Here is an 8861-nt window from a genome sequence, read left to right as displayed (position 1 = left end):
GGAATTTTGCATATTCATAGAAAGTGAACAACTTTGTGGTACTTTTGGGAGAGGAGTGTGCGAATCACGACAGCCATAGACCCACAGACGTCGTGGCGCGGTGCTACGCGACTCTACCACTGCCATTGCCATAGTGGCATATCCTTTTTTGTGTGGCGGAAAATATAAGTATATGTGTATTTAGGATGTGAAATTTCTGAGACAATTCGGACGCAATTCCCAAGGCTGATTATGACGCTATTTTTCGTCTGGCTCGATGTTTGTCTTTTCACTGTGTCTATCCGAAAGTCTGATGCTCGATGTGCATGATGGGATGAGCGGGAGCATTCGAAGTGCACAAAATAGTCCTGGAAATTTGCATTTTCCTATCTCTCTAAGGTTCACTGCACAATAAAGCCCATCACCGTCGCGTTGTCTATAGGTACATGGGTACCTATGGACCTATAATAAGAATCGAGGATCCTATAGGAGCTTAAGCAAATCTAATTCATTTGGACGGTATTCGATTTGGCAAGCTTTCCATTTCTCGTGGTCTTGGTGGTGATGCCAAAACACATAGCAGTGAGAGATAAACATTGGCGATGTGATGGCATCAAACGTGTTGTTCTTCGATTTAGTTTTTTCTTTTTTTAACCAAAATCCTATTACGGTTTTTGGCTGTCATGGTAGACCACCATCGCTCCATGAAAAGGACCTCGACTGATAAAGTTCTCTTTGTTTTTGTGTTCGTTCCGTTTTTTGGAAAACTTTGTTTAGTGTGTGCTTTTGTGTGGGAATTTATTTCGGAATTTTAGCGAGTTTGTGTCATCCTGGGAAAATATCAACGTGACATAGAAAGATGAAAAGGACGAACTTATGGTTTTTCCGCGGGCGTTTTCTCTTCGAAAACATTCTATCCTTCGAAAGGATTCTTCTTCTTTTTTTTTGGTTTGTTTGATATGCAAATTTTTGGACTTTTAAAAACAATTTTTAAAAGAAGATAAGACTATATAGGTATACCCTATTCTAGTACAGGTTTTGTTGGAATTTCGTGAATTTTGTTCTGCATTAGAAAGTATTTAAATAGAAAAAAAAAAATATTTTGTTCAAAATTTAAGGAAATTCTTATTTTTCAAAAGATAAAGTTTAAATTTTGTTTGAGGTAAATATTTGAGCGTAAGGACATACTTTTAAACCTTATACATATTAAGGTTATGCTATCCTTTATGTTACAAGTCAAATAATTATATTTTTTAGAATTTAAGCTTAAGTTTGAAAGATTCTTTAGAGAGGAGTTTCTGATATTAATATCTTGCTACATCACTGGTGTTGTACATGAAACTTAGATGATTATATTTTAGAAACTTGATTTCTTCAGATTTATTGATCGACCATTCATTTATTGATGTTCTCTTTAAATTCAGTACCATTAAGTGGAAAACGAGATTTTGGAGAAATTATTGGAAATATATTTGATTTTTTAAATAAAAAGTAGTCATAGATTTTTTTAACTTAATTTTATATTTATGTTTTTTCAAACCTGTTTTTTTATGAATGATACTCAACGAGCATAACAGTATCTTTATGTAGATAAAACGTTTTTTTAACTGTTCGTACAAATTGTTATATACTTTCTCAAAAAATATAAAACATAAGTTTTGTATATAAATTTCATTGTAAATTGTTGACTTGTTTCTAAGATATGGAATTTTGAAAAAAATTAAATATTTTTTTACGAATCCAAAAAAAGAGGCTAGGATGCGACCAACACTAATAACTTCCCACCCCGTCTGTCGATTTGTCTTGCCTAAAAATTTTAAGGTTTTCGTGTTGGGTTAAAAAAGTTGTCAGTCGAATTATTCTTAAGAATTTCAAAATTATCTACCAACAAAATTTTTCATATAAAAAAATAGTTTAGTTTAAAAATTTAGTTTTGTTAAATAGATGTTTAGTCGGAAACAAATGTTTACCAGTTTTGGTAGCATTTCTTAAATTTTTACAGATTGGATGAATGAAATTAATTTGAGAGATATCAAGAACCGAACATTAATTTTCACCAAATTCACATACTATTTTTTGTAGATTTTGTTTTTTTATGAAAAAACGGACTGTTGGATTTCTATAAAAAAAATACTACTCAATATCAAAAACAATATTTTCTGTGAAATAAAAAGAGTTTGAAAACAATATTTTTAATTTTTGAAAAGCTATTTAAGTCGAAAATAAATTTGTATCAACTTTTTTGAAATTATTTATTTAGGTTTTTATTTTTTTGTAAGAAAAACTGTCAATTCGATTTCAATTTTACCAGATGTGAAAAGCGTTATTTTTCGTTGTGCAATATTTTTTTACAGATTTTGGAGATTTTTGATTTAAAAAAATATACTTGTTTGGTATCACGTTGCAATATATTACATAGAATTTAATTCAAGTCTCTATTGTTTTTGGTTCGTTAGATATTTAGGTTTAACCAAAATGTTCACCTTTTTTTAAACTGCTATGGTAAAAAAAATCGCCCTCGCAATTTTCTTGAGAGCCCTTTCTGCATCTTTCTACCTTATTGTCTGTATAACAAAATTTATTTGAAGTGGATATTTCTTCTCGTTCTTGAGCTACGGACGACGAAAAAACGTGTCCGTATGGAAAGTTAAAAAAAAATACATTTTTGATCATATTATTTAAACATTATAAGAGTTTGTCCAGAAACAAAAATTAAATTGGTTAGCTGGCGGATACACATAAAGCAATTCATGAATATATCAGAAGAAGTCAAATTAAAAAAAAATATTTAGAGAAAATTTCATAGAAATCTTTTTTGTCGTTTTTGAAAAATTGTATGTATTCGAATTTTGGTTGTTGACTAAGGACTACTTTTAATTTTGGTCTTAACAAAAATAAAAAAAAGTTATTAGGATCTGATCTGATTTAATTTAAACTCAATTGATTAAAGACTGTAGGGCAGAGCAGATGGGCGAAATGGCTGAAAACATTTTTTTAGACATCGTAATAGTTTGTTTAAAATATGGAGTTTGAAATTTTGTACAAACTATTTTAGGATTTTTGTTCCCTGAAATTTTCAGAATTTTATGTGAACATCTTTGAAAAGTGAGATGGGTGACAATGTACGAGAGATGGGTCCTACTTAACAAAACACTTTTCCCTTTGCAACTTTTACATTTTTACTTTCCAAATTACGTTTCACCAAACATAAATTTGGGAGGAGAAAATTATTGAATTAAAAAGGTTTCCTTTTTGCAAAATACGTTTCACCAAAGTACACTGTATTCATACTGGGAATAGTTCTTCGCTATAAGTTGTGATTGAGTTGATTGTATATTGCTCTAAGCAGAGCCCCAGTTGCTTCATTAAGGCATTTTTCCGATAACATATCGAAATCGACTAAGTCTTCGATAAATAGAGCGAATAGGCTTGGACTTATCGTGAAACCTTGTCTAACGCCTTATACAGTTCTAAACCAATCCAACCTTTCTGTACCATTCCTAACTGCTGCATTAGGATCCATATACAGGCTTTGCAGGACTCTTCCAAATTTTAACGACATTCCCATACCAAAGAGCTTATAGAAAAGAACTTGCCTTGTCTAACCGTGTCAAATGCAGACTTAAAATCCATGAAAAACGCGTATAACTTCTTCCATATTCGTATAAATGAATCCGCAATGCTTTTCAGAGCAAAGATATGATCGATTGTTGAGTAACCGGATTCTACCTGAGATTCTTTCAACAGCTTATTGTCTTCAATGCATTCATTGAGCCGTGTTTTATTATTTATTATTTATATTCCTCGATAGTTCGACATCTCAGACCAGCTTCCTTTTTTGTGGATCGGAAAAATGATTGATTTCCTAAATTCTTGAGAAATCATACCTGTTTCCAACACCTCGTTGTAAACTTCAGTAAGCTTACTTATTAACTCAACGGTTCCATACTTAAAAAACTCCGCTGGTATCCCATTGGAGCCTGCCGCTTTTCCATCCTTCATTTTTTTCATTGCTGGATCTACTTCTTCGTTGGTTATATCTGCGTCCAAAACTTCATTATAAATACCCGGATGTACAAAATTAAAGTTGTTTCCCTCAGGAATTGGGTTTGGCAAATATTTAAAATGGTCTGCCAAAAGCATGGGACTTAACTTGGGCTAAGTGTAAAGTGAAAAGTTTTGTTATATTGCAAAGTATTTGTTGCTTTTGTTTTAACAAACAATTATCTTTGCAAAATTATACAAGATAATGGACATAACATTAACGAATTTACCAAATCAACTAACATTTTTTTTCAATGCATATTTAATTTTATTAGACTCAATCAAATGGGGTTTTAAATGAGTAAAATAAATACACGTTAATTTTGATCTAAATCCGTGAAAACCAAAAATTTCCCCTGTTTTGCATTCTATTGGTCAAAATAAATTGATTTATTATGATTTGAGATCAACTCTGTGGATCTGGATTTTTGGACAGAGTAACATCTTTGCAATAATACAGATTTATCCATTATGCGGTTTCAATAGTAAACGTAAATAAAACACATATAACATATTTTTTTCATGGTATTTATATATTATTATGAAGTCTAAACGTTGGCAATATGTTTCATTTAAATGAACACTACGCAAATTGTTGCAAGCATTGACTTTTTAGAGTTAATTTTGGAACAATTTTTGACACATATTGGGTGGTTTCTCAACCATAACTAGTGCTTTAGAATTAAAGGTCTATCTGTATAAACAATATCTTTCACTTAGCCTCACAAAAAAGTCCAGAGCGGTGTCGAATCGAATGATCTTGGTGGCCAGTTGATATCGTCACGACGAAAAATAACTCGGCAAGGAAATGTCTCTTGCAATAAAGCCATAATTGCTCGAGTTGTGTGTTATGTGGCACCGTCTTGTTGAAACCACATATTCTCTTAGTAGTATTCTTGAATAGCAAGCAAAAAAGTCGGTTATCACTTTCATTTACAGCAGCGATATTTTCAGTGGTACAAAAGAAACGTTGATGCACAGGTCTTACAATATCTGGTGCCAATCTAAACTCTTCAAATTTCCTTACAATTTTGCCAATTGCTTGCGTAGTTGGACTTTTATGTAAACAAAGAATCACCTCTTGAGGCACGAGATGTGCTTGTGGCAGGATACCATTTTTGTAGCAGGTTTTAACAATTTGTGCGTTGTGCGATAGTTAAGTGATCCATTTTTATAAATTTCAGACTTTCAAATGAGAAACAAAATATTTTAACAACTTAGTTTGACAGGTTTATAATTCCAGTCCTATTCTTTTGAAACCGCTAAATGGATAATTGTTAATTGTTATTGGAAGTATCCACGTTCTTAGATAATGTTTAAGCCCCATGGTTTATAATTCTGTGTTCGTTTTCAAAAATAATGCTCTTGAACTAAGCTATCTCAAGTGTAGACAATAGGTACACTCAAATTCTTAAATAAATATTAAATAAAACTTCTTTCAAAATGAATCTTTATGCTTTTTTTCACAACTAATGCTAACTTACATCTCAAATATCTCATAGTTCTCAGTAATGATTTTGAAAAAAATTATATATTTTACCTTTTAATTGATAACAAAATTGTATTTGTCAAGACAGCTTCTTAGTAAGATGGATTGGAAATACACTGCAGTATTAAGCCCACTTTTTCCTTAGTTTTAATCAGTTACAGTTATCATTTGGAATTTTGATTTTATTCTACACGAAACTAATAATTTATATATTGAGGAAGAATAAAATACAAACTCAGTTCAAAAAAGGTATTTTATTTCATTGTTCATAAATTTCTAGCAAAACATCCATAGCAATGGTATTTCTCTATTCCTCGCCATACTGTTTTATCTCAATCTTAATTTATATACTACATAGCATATACCTTACCATCTTCAGGATTAACAACTTTCCCATTTCACCTTGGAAAAATGCAGGAACTGACGTTAATCTCTTGAGAGGATTCGCTTTTTTGTAATGAATGTCATAACTCATAACTCATAAGTACAAAAGTTCACTGAACACATCGAAGAATGAATAATTGAAATTACTTCACAGAAGAAAAAAAAATACTTACATTTTCTTAATGCCCACAAGTCGTCGTCTACCCCTCAATGGGGGTGGATACTTTGAACTTTATTTCTTTCTTTTATTTCTAATTTTTTCTACGCTGTAGCTTCCATGATGATGCTGTAAAATAAAAACATACTATACATTGTCCTGGGGTTGACTTTAATTAAAAATTTCTATTTTTATGGATGGGCGATGTGACTGATGAGCTATGATGGTCTTTGTGGGCTTTGGTCTCTCAACTCTCAAGACCCCTTGCGACGTAGTCGTTTGCCGTTTTTTCTGTTATGGCCACATCATACATTTTGAAGTGGTGTATTTTTTTCAACTTCTTCTTTATTTATTTGGTTTCTCAGATCAAGAATTAAGATTACGAATTGCTTTTAATTTTGGGTAAAGCTGAAAAGAAGTAGAAGAAGAAAAAGGCAAGTTGCGGCAGCAGGTTGGGCTTGGGCATGGGCACCATAGGCAGGTTCAAAATAGATTTATGGCTTTTGTCCTTCCCCCAAAATGGCAATGACGCAATTATTCTTTTCAATTTAAGGCAATAATTCATTACTTTTATGACCCAGAACTTTGAGTTTTGTATAGAGATGTCATTATATGGTATGGTACGTACCATCAGAATATTAAGGGGTGGAAGTTTCGCTTATTTTTCGCTTTAGCTACGGTTGAGAGAAACATTTCAATAGGTTTAAGTAATACCTTTTACTATAAAGGTGATATAAGGTTGAGATAGGCAAACGTGCAGACTTTTTTACCTGGGTATATATTTTTCTTCTTTTTGAAAATGAAAAAAAAATGATAAATGTTTGAAAATAATTTGTGTTAAGTAGGTACTTTAGTGACTTCGTGATCCTATATTTTAATATTATTTAAGCTCTTTTGGTTTGTACGATAATTTATTTAGCGAAAAGAAATATATTTTATTTTTTACTTTTTAGAAAACATAAAAGCTTAGTATGTTTATGAAACATTTGAACAGATTAAAAGTTTTAGTGATTTTTAATAAAAAGTTATACTAGAGAAACAATTTATCATTTTAGCCCACCGGTAAATTCAAGAAATGTGACTGAGAAAAGTTATATTTATAAACTTTTAAAGTAACGAGTGAATTTAGTTTAACTTTTTTATTTGAGTAAATATTTTATTTTCTCATGGGAGAGACAAGTTACTCTATATATTTAAAATCTCGGCGGTTTTGACAATTTATACTTCCCATAGACATTCTATGAAAACGTTCCGATTAGTGAACTTGGAACTTTTCTTGAAGTTTCAAGGTCCCTAGATTAGTTAAGGTAAAAGTGACTGTCCGTGATGGAGTGGGACACACTTAGGCCAGTTTAATGGCCCATTATGATAACACATCAATCTAGAAGCTTTGTTCTAAGCTCAATGAAACCAGTTGAAGTCCCTTACAAAACGTGAGAGGCTGATTATGTTAATAGGGTTGAGATCGTTTAGATCGTTATAGAAGAATTATCCTAGGTAATTCTTGCGTATTCGAGCTAAAGCAGGGCATGTACAGAAGATGTTAAGAACTGTTTCCTCCTCTTCCTCATCCATAAAGGTTTTGCAAAAGTTATTTGAGAATACGCCTAGCCCCGTATTAGACATTACCCGGTTATGACTCATATCGAGCTTATATGCGATCTACTTAGAGATAGAAGCACTTGTAAAGAGTTTATAGAGACAGAGTCCAGAGATTTCATAGCGGCCTGAGAAGATACGGATATCAGATGTTGATATCAAGTTTTCCTTAAGCCTGGATAAGACTTCTTTTATCGCCAAAAGTTCCGCCTGGAACACGATTTAATGATTGGGAAGAAGTTATGAGAGACTTAATTTCAGTCGTTCAGAGTACACACCTCCACCAACCCCTTCTTTTGTTTTTGAACCATCTGTATAAAAATGATCTTGGAGGTATAGAAATTTGTAGTAGTGTAGTGTAGTCTTTGTGCTTTGGAATTGATTGTAAATATCTAAGAATCACGGAGTGGCCAATGCTGTTGTTTGTCCACTGCGACAAAGCTCTGAGGCGAATAGCAAAACTTGCAGCTATTTGTTTGCTTAATATGTCAAGAGGTGTTAGGTAGATAAAAGTGTCCAGTGCCGCAGATGAGGTCGGCCAAGCGATCCGCTTATACATAGGCAAGCTGAACGTTGGGCTTTATTTAGTTTTTCGCGGCTTATAGCTTCTTCTAAAGCAGTCCACCATACTACCATCGGCCTGATTACCGATATGTATAGCTAATGCGTGATTCTGGGTATGTAAGCCCCATTTTGTACCAATAGCTTTTTTACAAGAAAACAGAGCTACTATAGTTTTTTTTGTTGACTCTTTATATTGCGCCTCGTGTGAAAACTTAAATTGGATTCCTTAAACATTAGGTAGGTTAACAAATGGAATTTTGTATTTCCTCGTAAATAGGACTCATTCGGTTTTGTGTGGGTTAACATCCAGTCCACACCGATCAGCCCGAAGTATTAGTCTGTCTGAGGCGTTCTGTAAGAGTTCTTTTAGGGTGTTGAGATGTTTTCCTAAAGTACGAGTAGCTATAGCATCTAGATTCCAGCGGTGAGTGTATGGAACACCATCTTGCGATATCCCTCTACTAACAAATCTTGTACCAGAAGAGTCACCAAATTCTAAGTTAATTATTCTGCTCGTCAGCATTTAATGAATTAACTCTTCTAGCGAACTCTCAACGTTCAGAGATGTTAGTGCAAATGTGTCCACGTTGTTAAAAGCACCTTCAATGTCAAGGAAAGCAACCAGAGTGAACTCTCTATGATGGA

Source organism: Eupeodes corollae, chromosome 3 (assembly GCF_945859685.1).
Source record: "Eupeodes corollae chromosome 3, idEupCoro1.1, whole genome shotgun sequence".
NCBI classification, from domain to species: domain Eukaryota; kingdom Metazoa; phylum Arthropoda; class Insecta; order Diptera; family Syrphidae; genus Eupeodes; species Eupeodes corollae.
This window is presented reverse-complemented; position numbering follows the sequence as displayed.